This window comes from Vespula vulgaris, chromosome 23 (assembly GCF_905475345.1).
Source record: "Vespula vulgaris chromosome 23, iyVesVulg1.1, whole genome shotgun sequence".
Classification (NCBI taxonomy): domain Eukaryota; kingdom Metazoa; phylum Arthropoda; class Insecta; order Hymenoptera; family Vespidae; genus Vespula; species Vespula vulgaris.
The window spans coordinates 3,918,429-3,936,189 of NC_066608.1; the positions used below are offsets into that span (position 1 = coordinate 3,918,429).

The 17,761-nt window shown below is 27.2% G+C and overlaps 1 long non-coding RNA gene across 1 annotated transcript; it reads right to left on the reverse strand.

Annotated features, from left to right (window-relative positions):
- Positions 1 to 9,542: 9,542 nt before the first annotated feature.
- On the reverse strand, positions 9,543 to 11,928 carry LOC127071762 (uncharacterized). Its single transcript, XR_007785218.1, has 3 exons — positions 11,550 to 11,928; positions 9,941 to 11,468; positions 9,543 to 9,762 (listed from the first exon to the last, which is right to left on the reverse strand). It is a non-coding gene; the product is annotated as an uncharacterized LOC127071762 (long non-coding RNA).
- Positions 11,929 to 17,761: the final 5,833 nt, after the last annotated feature.

The following is a 17,761-nucleotide window of genomic DNA, read 5'->3' on the forward strand; positions in this document are numbered from 1 at the left end:
TGCAGTGAGCTAAAATCAGAGCAATTCTATCTTTTATTAAATATATAGTCTTTAAATAGGCATCAGATATTGATATTTAACTTGCTTGGAATTCTTATAATTTAAGGAAATAATAATTTCCCGTAAACGTGTGATTTGAAATTGGAACAAAATATAAACTCATGTTGATTTTTACTAGATCGTTGATTGTTATATGCTATTGCTAATTCCATATAATTTTGATAAGTTATGACTCGAAATTTTAGTTTTGAATATATCTTTAAAATTATTTTTAACTCTTTAGTTTTTTTCTTTACTTTCAGAAATTGAAAGATAATCCATAGGAAGAAATTTGTAAAAAAGTTTCATTTGCAAAATGTTCAATTTTCTAATTTACAAATAATTGAATTTTTATAGAATTTTTATGGAATTTTTAGAAAATTTATAGAAATGTAATTTTCCTTACATTTTTGTAGCGCCATTTATTACAGTTAAAATTGCAGTTATTTTATTCCAAAAATATATACAATTTTTTAAGGTAAATGTAGATTTTAACTTTTATTTTAGTAATTTCGGATGCTTATTTTTGTATTCTCTGAATAGTGTTCTTTGCTCATGTGTAATTTTTGCACATGCTTTTATACATGCTATCTATCTGCAATACAGAACAATATTTGTATAAAAAGATGATAAATATGTATTATCAGTAGTAAAATTTTATTTATTAATATTTTGCAAATATTTATTTCTTTCCAGTTGAAATTTAATGCAAACAATACGAGTTTCAAACGGTCATATCTTGCATGTGAAAGAAGTACTTTTTATATCATTTTATACTCTCTTGAACACATTTCATTGATTTTAATTCAACTATTATTTTAAGTTCTAAGCAGTACGATCGCGTTGTTTAAATTTCATGCCAATGCATTCAAACGCTATAAACAACTATCAGTGCACTCACAGTCTGTCGAAATAGCGCACTTAATTTTACTGACGCATGTATACATTGCATGTATACACATACATTGCATTGCTACTTTTTTTTATGTAAATAATAGAAGTAATATATTTTGTATTTCGTTGTTACTTCCTCAATAATTTTTATTGAACAAAACTTTGAAATATTTGTAAAGTAATATCACATATACATATATAGCAATCCAGATGTATTTCATAAAATAACAAATTAGAAATTAAAAATATTGTTAATTTTAAAAACAAACAATATTGAAATGAAATTAATAGTTAAAATTTATAATATTGGTGTTTATCAAAATATATTGGATGAACTCCTTTTTTACATTGCACATAAATTAAATGAAATCTTGCTATTTCTTGTACAACAGACTAAATATCGTTGCAAATTATGTTGTGGCAAGTTTACTAAACCAAATATTTTTAATAATATGGAACTTCTAATATTAAGTTGTACTCGAATACTTTAATGAAACAAAAACAATATTTCAGTCGAAATTTATTGTCGACTTTATATTTAAATCAGTAAGAATAAGAAAATAATATATTTTAATAATGGATATATTACATTATATTATGAATTTTACACTTATGTCTAATAGATTTACATAATAATACAAGAGAAAGATTTTTTATTAATTGCTTCAATTATGAAGCATAATTGCATACATTCCCTTATATGTAAAATACAAAAATTATATCAAAGTATAAACCATAACTGGTATAAACAATAACTGGTTTTGTCGAATGCTTTTCTCTACTATGTTGTTTTTTTATTATTGTCACATTTTGATCTACTGATTTGGTTGAAATTAGTAATATAAGATTTTTTACGCTCTTCTTTCTAGGATATGCACAGAAGAGAACATCATTGTTTCGAAAATACTTCAGTTCATTTAAATCAATGTTACTAAAAAAAGTTGTTGGCAAAAATGTGATATTCTTTATTCAAATAATAATTTTCTTTTAATAAATTTACCACTACATTATATCCGAGTTCAAACTTTTTTCCATCACTATCAGTTTTTACTTCTGCACCTTTGTAGCTATGAAAGATTAAACAATATTTTGAAACTGCATTGCACAGCATCCAAAATTTTACCCATCAATGATGTTTCTTATTTGGCAAGTATTGAGTTATACTAAAATGACACAATGTCCCAATTAATGATTCATCAATTGATAATTCTTGATATGGTGCATAATCTAATTTGAAGTTTCTGTTAGCGTGTCTAACAAATTTTGCACAGGGGTCGTATTTTTCTTGACCAGATGGAAAACATAAAGAATTAAGTGAAAATATTTCAAAATTTAATTTTAATTTTCTCGAGAACATTTTTTGTCATCACGGTATGTTTCTTAAATTTTTAGTTCGATACAAATGTATATCGGATCTTTTTATAATTCCCATTTCTAGTAACACTACTGTAAATGTCTTTATTTCTAATATAATAACTGGTATCCAATTTTCTATTTCCGACAATTTTAATGCTGCAGATAAAAGCCTCGAATATTCCGCATATTTATCAGTTTTTGTAATTAATAGTAATCATAGTACCAAATCAAAAAATAGTTCAAAGTATTTGATGGATTTACTCTCGCTAAAGAAATTGCATTGCGGTCAAAATTTTTCTTTTACGTTTTCTTCTGTAATTTAACTAATGTGTTTAAATTGTTATTAAAAATAAAATATAAATAAAAATAAAGAAATACACAAACCGATATTATGGCTAATCAAAATAAATTAAATAAACATGATTTAAATATGCCTCTTTTATTTGACCCACCTTCAAAGTAGCCTACAAAGTTACGTTTATTAATTAAGTTTTATAATTAATTTATTATATCCCCAAACGGTATAGATGTAATGAATGTAAAAAGAAAAATTATAAGCATAATCAAAAATTCAAGTTATTTAAGTGACGAAGATGATTACATCGTTCATGTTAACAAGAGAAACAGACAATGTATTTTGACTAGATTACTTCAGGTAGTGACAGTGATTTTTCACAACATCAAGGTATAATGAAAACTATTATATTAAGACAATCTTCCACAAATAAAACCCGCATTTAAATCCATTGATATGTACATCCTGAAGTCTATTTGATCGATTCTTTCCGATTATACATAATGAACGAAATTTGGCTTTTGCATTTTATAACAGACTTTACAGAAATTTGCTTACCTGATATAAAATAATCTAAAAATTTGAAGTATATTTAGTCAAGATAGCCACTTATAAGCTGCAATCGTATTATTGGATTGGTATCTTCTATCAAAAATAATTTTATGTGCAACATCCAAAAAATTGGGTAAATTTATTCCTTGTAAATATGTTTAGATGAAATGTAATATGACTTGTTTTATTTGTTGACCAATACTTTTGTATATTGAATGCAACGGACATCATAAATTTTTCCTTGATTACATTATACCATGTTCTCTAAATTAAATTTATTCTTTTGTCTCACTTTTTGCAGCATAATTGTTTGTTTCAATTATTATTTCATTGATTAAATGGTCGATAAAATATATTTAAAAAAAATTCAATGGTTCTTCAATATTTATGAACACCTAAATTTATAGATGCTCCTATAGGTTTTTCGCCATATATGTATTTTATTCTCACATTCTGAACTATCAGAGTCTTATGCGGTATCACATTTACTTTCAAATTTATTCTAATTTTCTATTACTCTAATTAATCTAATCTCTTTCTATTACTTTAATTCTTTTTAGTTTCTCTATCACTATGTTCTTTATGAATATAATCGATTTCATCTTGACACAGTGCTTGAACTTATTTCACTTCTAAAATCCATTTTTCTAAGATTTTAAGACTTTCAAAACAATAATATTTAGATTATGATCGTAGCATAAGTCTGAATCTAAAATAACGTCGTATACGTCAGAACGATAGTCGCAAAAAAATTTAAAAAAACAATCTTATCTCCATCTTAAAATGTATTACTTTACACTTCCTAAGAAGGAACACAAAGAGCTAAGGAATCTATTCATGAATCAAAATAGTTCTTAACTTTTCAAAATTTTACGCAATCTAACATGAACGAAGACGGTCACCTCTCATTCGCCATTCGATTTGTTGTATGAAACGCAGTAATGACTAGAATCACTTTAAAAGTGCAAAGGGCTAGAATATTAATAAATACATATAATATATTAAAATACAAAATACAAAATAAATAACTATAAATAATGGTAAAAATTATATTAAGAAAACGAATTTTATATTACGAAAAATAAATGAAAGAAATTAATAATGCACTAAAAATATTTAATTTTTATTTAGAATTAATAATTAATTCTTATTTAGCCGGTAAATTAATTAAAAGTCTCCTTTCAATATATATGTGAAACTGATAAGACTATATTTTGTATCGTTATTCACGTACTTTTAAATATATGCTGATATAGTACAAAGTTTTCTGATAAAATTCTATATTATCTTCTGTTTATCAATTTTCATTTAAATTGTCTTTTTTTATTTATTATGTTATATTTATCGATACTCTGAAATTATGTTTTCAATTGTACGAGTAAAACATCTGTTGAAAGGAATAACATTTTAAACATTTATATATAGGAACGTTAGAACACATCTAAAAAATAAATATTAGAAAATATTTTATTTCTCTTACTCACGTTTTAATATTTACATTCTGAAGTTATTTTTAGGTATTATATTATGTTTACCGATCATGTGAAATTGTTTTTGATAGTATGAAACAATGGATTTAAAAGATCGTCATTTTAAACGCTTTTTAAAGGAATGACAAAAATATTTTTTTTATTTCTTTATTTCTTTTCAAATAATTTTGTTTCTATGTTTTTTTCTATGTTTTATTTATTTTTTCATTTTCAATGGTATGCATTCGAAGCAATAGATTAAACTTCGCAATTACGTTTAAAAAGACATATGAATAATAAGCTCAAATTATTTCAATGATAAAAGAAAACATAAGAAGAATTGAACACTTTTGGTAAAATTATTAAAAAAGCGTCTCTATTTCTTTCTCTTTTTTCATTTCTTTCTTTATTTCCTTCTCTCTCTTTCTTGCATTAATCAACAATGCCGGAATATTTATATTGCATCTTGCATTTTTTACATATTGATATTGGAGATTTTTTACTAGTGTAACGGCACGACACAGATGTCCTTGTTTTATATTCGCACAAGGAATGAATACAAACTTCATAACCTCGAATGAGCTATCTGATGATTCTAATCGACGGATCGAACCAAAATTTAATACATAAGGTCAAATGTATGGGACGAGCAGAATAGGCATGTGTGTTACTAGCTATGTTTCTCGCGATGTGTACGTATATATTTGTGTGAATATATATTGTATAAATAATATATTTATGTAAACAGATCTTGATAAACTGTGAGTTTTAAAAAGGTGATTAAAGAAAGTAGTTATATTATTACATAAAGAAAAGTTCACTTTTGAAGTACTGCATATTGAAATACTCCTATATTGTAATTAATTATATTATTTCATAAAAAAGATCTTTGTATTTATGTTTCTTCGAATTGTATAAACATTTTACTCATTAATTATTATGAGAAAATTGTTTTATATTTTTAATATTGGTAAATACTTAAAGTTAATATCATTGATTATATAAATACATAACATGCATATAAGCACATACATATATAGATTTTTCTGCATTCAAATTTATATTAAAGAAAAAACGAAAAATATTTCCAATATATTAATCTAGTTTAAAAATTGTAATACTTTTTCTTATATACTTGTGAGTATTTAAAATGAATATTACATATTTAATATGCATGAAACTTGCGTGGGTATATTTCTGTCTAGTGACTAATGTTTATTTATAATCATAAATAAAAAAAAAAGAAACGAATTTTTACAATGACATTATTTATCTTATTATTTGAAAAATTGTTTTACGTTTTCTTTAATGTACCTAAAAGCAATTTTATTATTAATTATTATTAAATAAACACATTTGTATGTCACTCTTTACCTAGCTACTACTAGCGTTTTCTCCTAGTGTAGGTTATGTAGAAGGAGACAAGATATACAGAAAAATGCGATCCCATAGCGTATGGTTAAGGAGTGACGGTGCTATTCGATTGCATTGATGTCATCATCACCGTACATTGGATGGCAGCCAAATGTGCATACATATATTAGTTGAGGAACAATGTTTACCGTTGGTATAAATAATCTACATAGAATAAATGGATCTTTCTGTATTCCCAGAGAATTGGTCACTAGTATAGTAATTCCTTCTGCACAGACAGAGAAGGGTAGTATGCATGTGACCTGGAGATTTGGAAAACTCTATCAAGGAGTATTTCTCCTATAATAATGTTAGTCTATGAATCTTAGAGAGGACTTTACTAAAATGATTGTACTAAAGTGAGAATTTTAATAGTTAAGAGTCCTAAACTATCCTAGTCCTTTCTTATCGAATCAGGTTATTTTTATACAAATTTGCCTTATATAATAAACAGATATTAATATACAGAAAATATATGTAACATTTGCATATATGTACGTTCACAATAAGGTTCTAAAAAGAAAAGAGACAATACTTTGTATGAAACTTCTTAAAGAAAGAAATTCTAGAAATCTGTTAAAATTGTCTTTATCGACTAGTACTTCATTAAATTAATAATAATAGTATTAATTTTAACACATATGTGTATCTTTTTAATAAGTATATTTGTGTTAATATATATCTTAACAAAAGAATATTTTAAATAAAATTCTTATAGCACTACTTCGAAAATTATTATAAATGTTCTTCATCGATTATTTATTTTTAATTTGTATTTTAACAGTTAAATAAGCATATATTCATACGTACATCTCTCTTTCTCTTTCTCTCTCTCTCTCTCTCCCCCCTCTCTCTTATTTTCTATCTTTCTCTAATATACGGATATTTTCAAAAAGATTAAAGAAAATATTAAAAAGTAAACAACTAGTTAAATAACTAATGTTCTTTTTCTCTATATTTTTCTAAATCTATGTTTCTATATAAAATTATTTATTTTATTTATTATATATTAAATTATAAATCTATATTTCTAAATCTATATTTATATATTAAATCTATATTTTTCTATGAAAGTTTTCCATTATCTTAAATAGTCTCATTAATTAAACAATTAATATTGCAATTTTTTATTATTCTTTTATTTAATACGATTTAACAAAATAAAAGTGGCAGATACAATGAATGGTAAGTAAGTGTTTAGAAATGTATGTTTATGAAATAATAAAAATCTTAAAAACGTGATTTGAGAATGAAAACATGTCTCTTGAACGTTGAAAATATGAATAGCAAGAAAGATGACAGTGGTAGTATAAAAAGGGATGAGAGTTAATCATCATCTTTCGGAGAAAAATTTAACGCAATAACGTACGACTTATTACACAAAGTTCCATTGTGTTGCTTCTTCATATAAAAATATAAACAAAGCTTTATTAACACTATTTACAGCTATGTAAAAACGCGATTTCTCAATAATCTATACAACAGGCTGTAGTGTTCGTGCAACACGTCTTTTCTAAGCGAATTCCCGTTAGATAACCATTTGCCTTGATTTATAAATAAATCTTAATCTTTGAAAATAATCTACATTCTCTGAGAATCTTTAGAACAGTACTAGTCTCAAGTGCACTGCCCTTTCTTTTCGAAATTACAAATGAGATTTCTGTCAATTTCTTTGCAACTTTTTCTTATTCCAAGTTTTCGGAAAATACGAAAAAATGTTTGATATAAGTGTTGTGTAGTTTTGGAGGAGCTAATTATTATATAGTCAAATGATTTTTTTTAAACAGATATGTCTGACTCCAGAAAACTATAGGAACTCTTGGATTTTTTCGAATGCGTTATTAAATGGAAACATAATTATATAATTATGGAAATATAAATTATAAATATGTCTGGGTATACGTCAGGTATAGCTTCTTTCAAAAACATAATTTCGTGGACTCGATCGAAATAATAATAATCTGTTATCTATATATATATATACACGCGCGCGCGCGCACACACACACACACACAATCAAATAGTACATTTTGGAACAATAACGAAATACGTATGAACTTTAAATCAAGAAGGTAGATGTTTGATAATAAACTTTACATTATTCTGGATGATAATAATCATTAATGGATTACAAGAAATAATATATGTCTAACTAAATTTATTCATCATAAGATTAATTATTTTTTATTTAAAAATCTATTGGTTATTTGTTTTTTTTCAAAATATCGCGATAAATTAACATTAGATGTAGTTGACATCCGTCATTTTCTCGATATAGGATAACGTAACGGTATATATTATATGTATTTAAAATCATTGCAATATGTTATAAAGTTTTACACCGTAAGTTTTTCTGATTGCAATTTTTATTCGATTTTGTTGATAGAGTACTCATTCAAAAAAGATTTTTTTATATGAGATCATCGTTTTGATTTTCAAAACAGATTTTTACTTTTGTGATAATTACTTATTTTTTAGACATGATTTTTGCAAACAAAATAACATTTTTTAAAAATTCGATGAGATAGTCTAGTATAGAAAATCTTTATCTTTAAAATAAGGCCTTGATCATCAAATCGGACAAAAACTATGTCCATAAAAATTCATGGCATATACCATTAAGTCGGAGGTGCACTTATCGAAAAAATCTATGTCAGGATTGGCGGCGATATTGTTGTCAGCAACGATGTCAATAGAGTGCTATGCACTCACAAACAAGATCGTTATCGACGTTTAATTTTTTATACAATTGTAGAAAGTTTAGCTTCAAGAAAATATACTCCAAATCCAAGTCTATTTTTCATCTCCCGATTCCTAAACTACCTCACTCGTTTTGTCTTCGTTCTTAATTAATTCTATTAACTTTCCTTATTTGATATTCTGATCTTACACCTTATCTACTGCTGTATTCAAATTTTACACAATAAATTATTTACATTAGGTTCATTATAAAGAAGAATAAAAGAGTACTTATTCTTTGGATAGATGATGTAGAATATGAATGCGCGCCTATGCTCACCGATATAGGTATATTTATCCCGATAATACTGTCTTGCCAGGCTTGTATGCGACCTGGTCGTAAGATTATATGTAATATGTGTACCACCGATAACGTTGCTGATATCCAACACAGACTTTATTGATACGAATATCCCTTGTTACAAATATATAGAAATTTATTGTACAGAAAATCCTTTTAATTGGATGGAAAAAATTCACTTAATGACAGAATGTGATATTCGAACTCGAATAGACATTAACATATTGCGTACGGCTCAACGCGGTTCCAGAGCTCGCACAGTTTTGAGCGCTCCAAAAAACTTTGTACAATGCATATATGCACTTTTTATATTCACGTTTATAAAATATTTAAAAATATTTCTATATATTTTTTATACATACAGTGCCCTGCATAATAAAGTTGACCATCTCATATGTATATAGAAATTTTTTAAAACTAACATTTTTAATGGAAAAATATTTTATTATTGGACTTTTTTGAAAGGTTTATTATCACACTAAAGTTTTGGTAGAAGAATTAGTATATAATTATGAAAGAGTATTTGTTATAATAAGAATTTATAACTTTATTTTAACAAAACCAGCATTTTCATGTATGACAAAGAAGTGACCGCCTTAGAATTTGTAGTATCTTCGTTTAACCCTTTCACTACAGCTGTTCGGTCCGCCGTAGCGCTATCACTGAACTGAACCCCATGCCGAAAGAGGACGTGGATAGTTTATCTTGGAAGAAAAGGAACTTTTCTTTAAAACAATATACTCATAATTTCTACATAAAAAATAAACTTATTTAATGAGTATAAAGAGTTTAATTAACAATAAAAAATAGTGAAAGAATAATATACAATGATTAATAATTTGATTCAGTATGATATGTTTTGAAATATGGAAACATGCTCACCCAACATCACATTTCTGACATTGATAACGAGATTTTCGTCTCTTATCGTTTTTCACACACAAAACACACTTTCGTGATCTATTTTTTCCTGTAACTTCATAAAATGAAGGAAAACGTCTTCTGTTGAGTTAATAATTTCCGTTGAAATTGATATTGTTTTGTTGATTTTCAATTTGTATAGGCAATATGAATTCCTTAAGCATATATCAATTATATGGAAAAAATATTTTTTGTGCTATTTTGTTGTTTTACTAATTTATAGTACTGATGACCATGTCGATTCTGTCTACAACATTCATCGATTTATTATAGTCGTATATACAAGATGATTTCTGTAAATTTTTTGTACACTGTAATGTTTTCATATATCCGCAAGTTCTTCTGTATGTATTGTTGAAATCATAAAAATTTCTTTTATCGTACCATTTTATAGCTAACATATTTACAAAAATGAGCGAAAGCATGCTTTTTTTTATAATTTTTCGTTCATTTTTGGCATTTCTTTTTTCCTCTTTTTTACAGTGCCACACGCATTTGTACAATTTTTATTCAATATATCAAATAATGCAAGGCTTGTGTATCAATTGTCGACATAAATAGTGTGATGTTTATCTAAATATGATTCTAAGAGAGACATTACAATACTTCTTAATTTATCACGGTCTTTATGTTTGGGCCCTATAATGGTACTAGCCCCAGTATAAATAATAAAGTCTTGAATATGACTCGTCTTGTAATCACAAAAAAATAAACGATTTTATCCCAAATCTATTCCTGTTTGATGGAATAAATTGTTTGAATGACAGTCTGCCTTTGTATAGAAGCAAATTTTCATCTATACATAGATTACAGTAAGGGTAAAAGAATTTTCACAAAGTTCCTTGCAGTTCGTCAATTATTTTGCAGATTTTATGTAAACAATCAAAATTGGATACATGATTGTCAATAAAATACAACATTTGTAGAAGTAATAAATAATAGTCTCTACTAATTACTTTACCAAAGATATCGCTTCTTAATAGTTTTTCTTTACTCCAATGTTCTGCTAATGATAGTCTTTTGTTTTTAGTCATCAAAAAAGAGATAGCGATGAAGCAAAATAATTCATTTAACGATGTACCAGCTATTACTTTATTGTCGTTTTTCTGACGCCCATAGTTGTTTGATTTTTCAGCTATATATTTTATTAATTTTTCACCAACAAATAACTGAAAATAATCTATAATTTTCCACGAGTAATATATGTCTGCTTGTATTCCTGAATTCCATGCATTAAAGTGATGAATTTTAGGTTTGAATTTTGCCGTTGTCCATATAATATTTGAAGGCCGTACTATGCACGTGATTAGCCTCAATTTCTTCAGACTCTGAGATACTTAGCACATTTTTTCGTCTTCTTTTCACGAGGTACTATTTTTGTACTCGATTCGCTTCCATTGCAGTTATACGAATCAATTTCTAATTTATCGAATGTGTTCACCACTCGCAACTCTCTTGAAACCATTTTTAGAAGAGCAAAATCTGAATTCTTTATTGAAATGAAAAGTAAATTATGATACTTGTAAGAAATGAGAAATATAAAATACTTTTAGATAGCAGACGGACGTACCGATACAAGAATTCTCTGAAATTTTTTTTCTTAAAAGTCTCTTGTTCCATTCTCGTTAATTGTCTATTCCTTTATGACACCTAATAGTAATAAAAAAAATGGAAGTAGAACGATATGATTCGAATCGTGTGGTTTATTCCTTTTGACAAATAATTTGCGCGACGGTTGCGCTGCTATTCAAAAACTAGGTCGCGAATATTGTCGGCTTTAGCCGGCGTACGTCTCTATGCATCATATCGTGTATGCCGGATATATTCGGCGTTAAGAGTGAAAGTATTAATCGTATTGTGTAAATAATGTGTAAAATGTAAGCAAACAAATGTTTATCACAGTGACCTGTGACTAACAATTCCTTGTTCACATTTCGAACAATGATGCAGTATACAGAAAGATAGTGAACATGACTGGTTGACAAATTTCTTATAAAGTTCGAAATCTAATTATCAAAGATTGTAAACGCGATGTTTCACAGCGGAAGATTGCTCAAAAATATGAAGTTAGCAAAAGTGTTATAAAAAATGTTTGGACACCGGAACAGTAGTTGATCGGTCTAAAAAAGATAGACGCGAAGTACAACTTGGTGTGATGATGCAAATATACGAATGATGAAGAAAAATTCGAAAATAGTCAGAAATCTTCATGAATCGCTCCGTTTGACAGTGCGCAGGAGACTGCGAGAAGCAGATCTACACAGTCATTTTGTACGTAATCACCCACTGATTAATAAAAAGAAAATAAAAAAAGCGAGTCGAATTTGCAATAAAGTATGCAAATCATATGAAATTTTGGAAACTAGTTCTGTGAACGACGAGAGGAAGTTGGAACTTCTTGGACGTAAACAACGATTTATATGGCGGAAAATTAACGAGGGGTTTGAAAATCGCCATCTCCAAAAAACGGTGAAATATGGTGGAAGTAACATCATGATCTGGACCTATTTTTCTTGGGAATGAGCGAATCAATTGGAGAAAATCGATGACATCATAACTGCTGACATTTACATCGATATTTTATGTGAGAATTTGGAAGTTTCGCTAATCCAATTAGACTTGGAGAACAACTTTATTTTACAACAAGATAATGATTTCAAGCATACTGCCAAAGAAACAAAAAAGTTCTTCACCTCCCATCACATAAAACTGCTTGATTGGCCTCCACAGTGTCCAGACTTGAATTCCATCGAAAATTTATGGTCGATTTTGGATGAAAATATGGATAAAACCGGAGTCACGAACAAAAATAATTACTTCGATGCGTTGCAACCAGTTTGGGAAAATCTCGACCTCAATTATCTGTATAATCTGGTCAGAAGCATGCCTAGATGATTAGCAGTAGTCATTAAAGTAGCGGTACCAATATTAAATATTAAGTTTGATTTCTTCAAAGTATAGATTAAGATTTATAAAGTGGTCACTTTTTTGTCAAATATGAAAATGTTCATTTTGTTGGAATAAAGTTATAAGTTCTTGTTATAGCAAATACTTTTTTAATTGTTTTAACAAATTTTTAGTGTGATAGTAAACCTTCCAAAAAAGCCAGATAATAGAATGCTTTTCCATTAAAAATATCAATTTTAAAAAATTTCTATATATATATATATATGGGATAGTCACTTTATTATGCCCAGCACTGTATATTTAGTATATAGACTTTTTAACATTTTAACTATCGTTTATTATATAAATAAAATTAAATCGGTTAATTATTTATTTTACAAATTTGAATAATGCTTCGAAATATGATATCCGATGAAGTGTTCTCCTTTGTGCAATAATATTTGATGTAATTTGCAACTAATCTGGTTTCGTTCCTTGTTCTATTGAACAAACAGACTTTACATTTTTTTGTCGGGAATTTTTTCTTGCCTTATCCTATTATTGTTTCAAGTGTACACTGTTCCAAGTTGCCAGAAAGTTTACATGGTGGGTCGATGCATATATAATTTGTTGTATTTGAAATATTTTGTTCAACATCCATGACTATATTCATTAATTCTTTTTCCATTGTCCAGAATATTTTTACAGTAAGTAGAAAATGTTTATATCCCATCTATTATCAATATAAAACTTATGAATTCTAAAGGTATTGAATAGCAAGTAGTTGATGAAATGTAATATCATTTTCTTGGAACATTTAATTGCTTTTCTTAATACTGAATAGTATGAAAGATACTGATGTTTATGTTTAAATTATAAATTACATACAATGAATTTAGGTTTGCTTATGGTATTGTATTTTCCAATACAATCAACCATTTTGAATTTATGAATTGTGGAAATCATTCATACTTCTTTTTATCTTTCTAAATTTGTAACAAAATATCACTTTTTTGCTTGAAAATACATCTTCCTTCTTTTAGCTTTAATGACTTTGTTTTCAAATATCTTAGCAATTTATCAGCAAGTATTATACCACATATTTCTATTTTAACCTGTAACAAGAATTCAATAATATTCAAAGAATTATAATAATTATCCATATAAAGATGAATATCCGCCATATAGTGTAAAAATTGTTGTTACAGTGTTCTGTAGTTTTTCACTTACAGTTTTTTGCCTTATTCATAATAAATTTTTATATTACATATGTAACAAGTTTGACTATCCAATAATACTCATACAAGTATTCCATATTTGATGAGCTTTTATGGATTGTACATTTAAAATTTTAATTTTCTATGACAAGGAATCATAGCAGAGACAAGTTTTGATGAGAAGTATAAACAGTTAAAAATTTTTCTATTAGGTATCTATAAACAGGTTCTATTTTGTAGATTCTATTGCTATTTTCATTCACTTTTATGTTATCATTAAAATGTAAATATTTTGTAATTTGTTCAAACCTGTTTCTACTTATTCATTTTGAAAAGATAAGTGTTGCCAAATATGGATCCGCGGACCAGTATTCTTTTATTTTTCTTTTCATATTTGCCCCATTAAGATAGATATTCCAAACAATTTCTTTATCTCTAAAGATGAGATATTTCCCCATTTTCCTTGTTTCGAATTAAACATATTTATGTAAATTTTGTAAATGATAACGATTTGTTTTCTCATTAATAATTTTGAAAAATTCATTACCAAATATACATTCGACTGCTTCCTTCATATTATAGTTTTTTTTTTGTAATAATAGAGACATGTAAAAATTCCTTTAAAAACTTCCAAATTGGGAAAAGTATCTTTTTCTGTTTATTCTTCAATTATAAGCTCACATAGCCTCCATCTCCACATCTCGACATTCGTTTGAAATATTATATTTTTTTTAATTATCAGTTATTGTCACTAAGTTCATTTTCAGCTGAAATGTTATTTGGTTTATTCGATAAATTATCAAACAATAATTCATCTTGACTTTCATTTTCTTTATTTCTATGAAACATTTTGCTACTTTTTTAGAATCAGGGTCCATTTTGTAAAATAATTAAAACACTGTTTCCTCACAAATTAAAAAGCGGACTTTTAAATAACAAAATGTTATATAATACTTTATAAAATATGATGTATGATCGACACAGACCTAACGATATAATGACAATACTAACCTATTGTTTTCTACTCTTAAGAAATTTTGACATACATTTATTTCGCTAATCATTTATCATAAGTACATATAAGGTTTCATTGTTTTGGTAACGTAATAAAAAAATCAATTTATTTTTAATTTTCTAAATCATCGATATGCGCGTATGAAAAAACATTAAACGAGATATTTTGTAATCCGGTTACTAAGTTCTATATACGAGCTCTCATGTGCAATATGTTAAGATTGATCGATGTATTGTCTCAAGAAAACCTCAACTGCTGATTGTTTATCAATTGTTTTTAAATATACAATGCTCAAGGTTGCTTAAAACAACCAAACATCATATCTAGGAATCATATCAAGTCGATGCTAATGGTTCACAACGCAAGATTTCGATATTTCTAATATTTCGGCAGTCTTTCGTGTGATATAACATATATCATTTTTAATTAATGTAGAGATTTGATCATTATCATTCTCGATAGACCTGCCAAAACATTTATCATCGACAAAATGAAAATCTTAGACTAGAATTTGTTTTGTAACATGCTTTGCAAAATCGTTGTACAGTCCTAACTTTTTTTGGCATTTTTTTAATCCGATAACGTAATTTTATCAGTAAGCTTTAATGCGGAGAAATGCAACCCTTTATTTTATTATTTCATTAAATTCGTAGTTACTTTCTTTCTAAAATCGGAAATTTCAATATTTCTGCGAGTGAGGACAATACCATCGTATTTACAATGCATCTATTGAATAAGAGTTCTACTACTAATTTTCTGTATCACTTTGCGATTCTACGCAGTAGAAAATCATTTGATCGGATAAATCGATTGAAGATTTTTCGGAATTGTATTCCACAACTATTTTTGAATTTTCATATTAATAAGATTTTTTACGTATAGGTAGCCATTTCTGCCGAATGTTTCGTAGAGAGCATCAATATATCTCTCTTGTCCTTTCATTTTAATATTATATTACATTATATTACATCTTTTCTATTTTCCTAAGGCATAACTTCTCCACGTTTTATTTTCTACGAATTGGCTTAAACATTTGTTAAGATCGGTACTTATGACCGGCTTTGCAACTGTCTTCTATATCGAGCCTACACTACGAGTAATTAGTTGTACTTTTCCTATATAATATTTGTATTCTCAATACAAATCTGAATAGCATTATGCACAAACAAATTATGTTTATTTAATGTATATTCGGAACATTTATATAAATGTTCGGATGCTAAAATATATCGATTATTTAATTATGGATATATCCGTATTCTCATCGATTAGTACCGAAAATATTTTATTCTGTAATAAGCACAATATTGTTATACAAATCGCACAATAAGAGTTTTAATATTAATAATGCAGTTTTTCTTCTTTAAGAGTATTCATTTTCATTTTTGGGCATCTTTCTATCTAGGAATCTACAACTGATAATCATAAACACGTTGTGCTTCTAAAATACGCCCTGATTCTCGAATCGGCTCGAGGTACTCGGAATAAAAAAAACCATAAACTTCTCTTCTATTTTTTCTGATCAAAAATAATCATTCCTTTCGACTTTATCGACAAACAATTTTTATGGTGTCTAAACAATAAAATAATGTTAATGTCTTTAAGAGTCTTATGAAAGACTTTGCATTTGCATCAAAGTCATTTATGTTCGATATATCATTTAACGATGCATGAACGTAATTTTTTTAGATTCCTTTCATTTGTGTCAAATCCTTCATTGAAGTTGGCTATTTGACTTCAATGAGGGTATCGACATCAATTAGCCCTGGGGAAACCCCCAAGAATACTTGATTTTTATCAATAATTTATCATAATTATTATAATTTTATTATAATTATTTATTATAATTATCAATTATATATAATTTATCAATTTTATTTATTTATCAATATTTTTAATAATAAATCAGATCACTAATTTAATATCAAGCTCGTATTCGCATTTAATTGCGAATGGCTCTTTTAATCCCCCCCAACATTATTATTTCTTTTGAGAAGTAGGAATACCGAATTCTATAAATTTTGAACAGAAGGTGTGCGCATTCTTTTATATATTTTTTCCGAATATTGAAGCAGTTAGTCGTTTTCGACACTGCTCACTTCATTCAAGGAAGTTATTTTTTCACGAATTTAGTACTTGATTTTGAAGGGAAATTTCTGTTTAATTATTTTATAAATTGATGTTTGACATAGATTAAATCTTCATCATATAAAACGGATGCCTGAGGACAAGCTATCGAGGGTTTCTTCTTTTTCGCAAATCACCTTTTTATCACGTATTGCAAAGTAAAGTTGCCCGTATCTTTACTTGACAATTTATTATTTATTTCACGATGTACCACCAAAATTCATGCTAAACCTTCACATCGAGTTTCATATAAGCCGCGTAGGGCAAAGTTGATTTTTTTGTCACCTATCAATTCCGCAAAATAGGAATTATATAATGCCGCTACATTATTATCGACGTCTCATATCAAACTGTTTCGATGCTATTTTTATCGTCTGATATATATTCGTACGTTTCTACATTACCATCAGTCGATGTTACCGGTAATGTAGATTTCTTCCTTACTTTGAATTATTACTTGGAATTATTTTTATCATATCGTTAATGGGTGAGTAATTGTTTATTTCTGGTCAATGTTTGTAAATTAGTTAGGAGGAT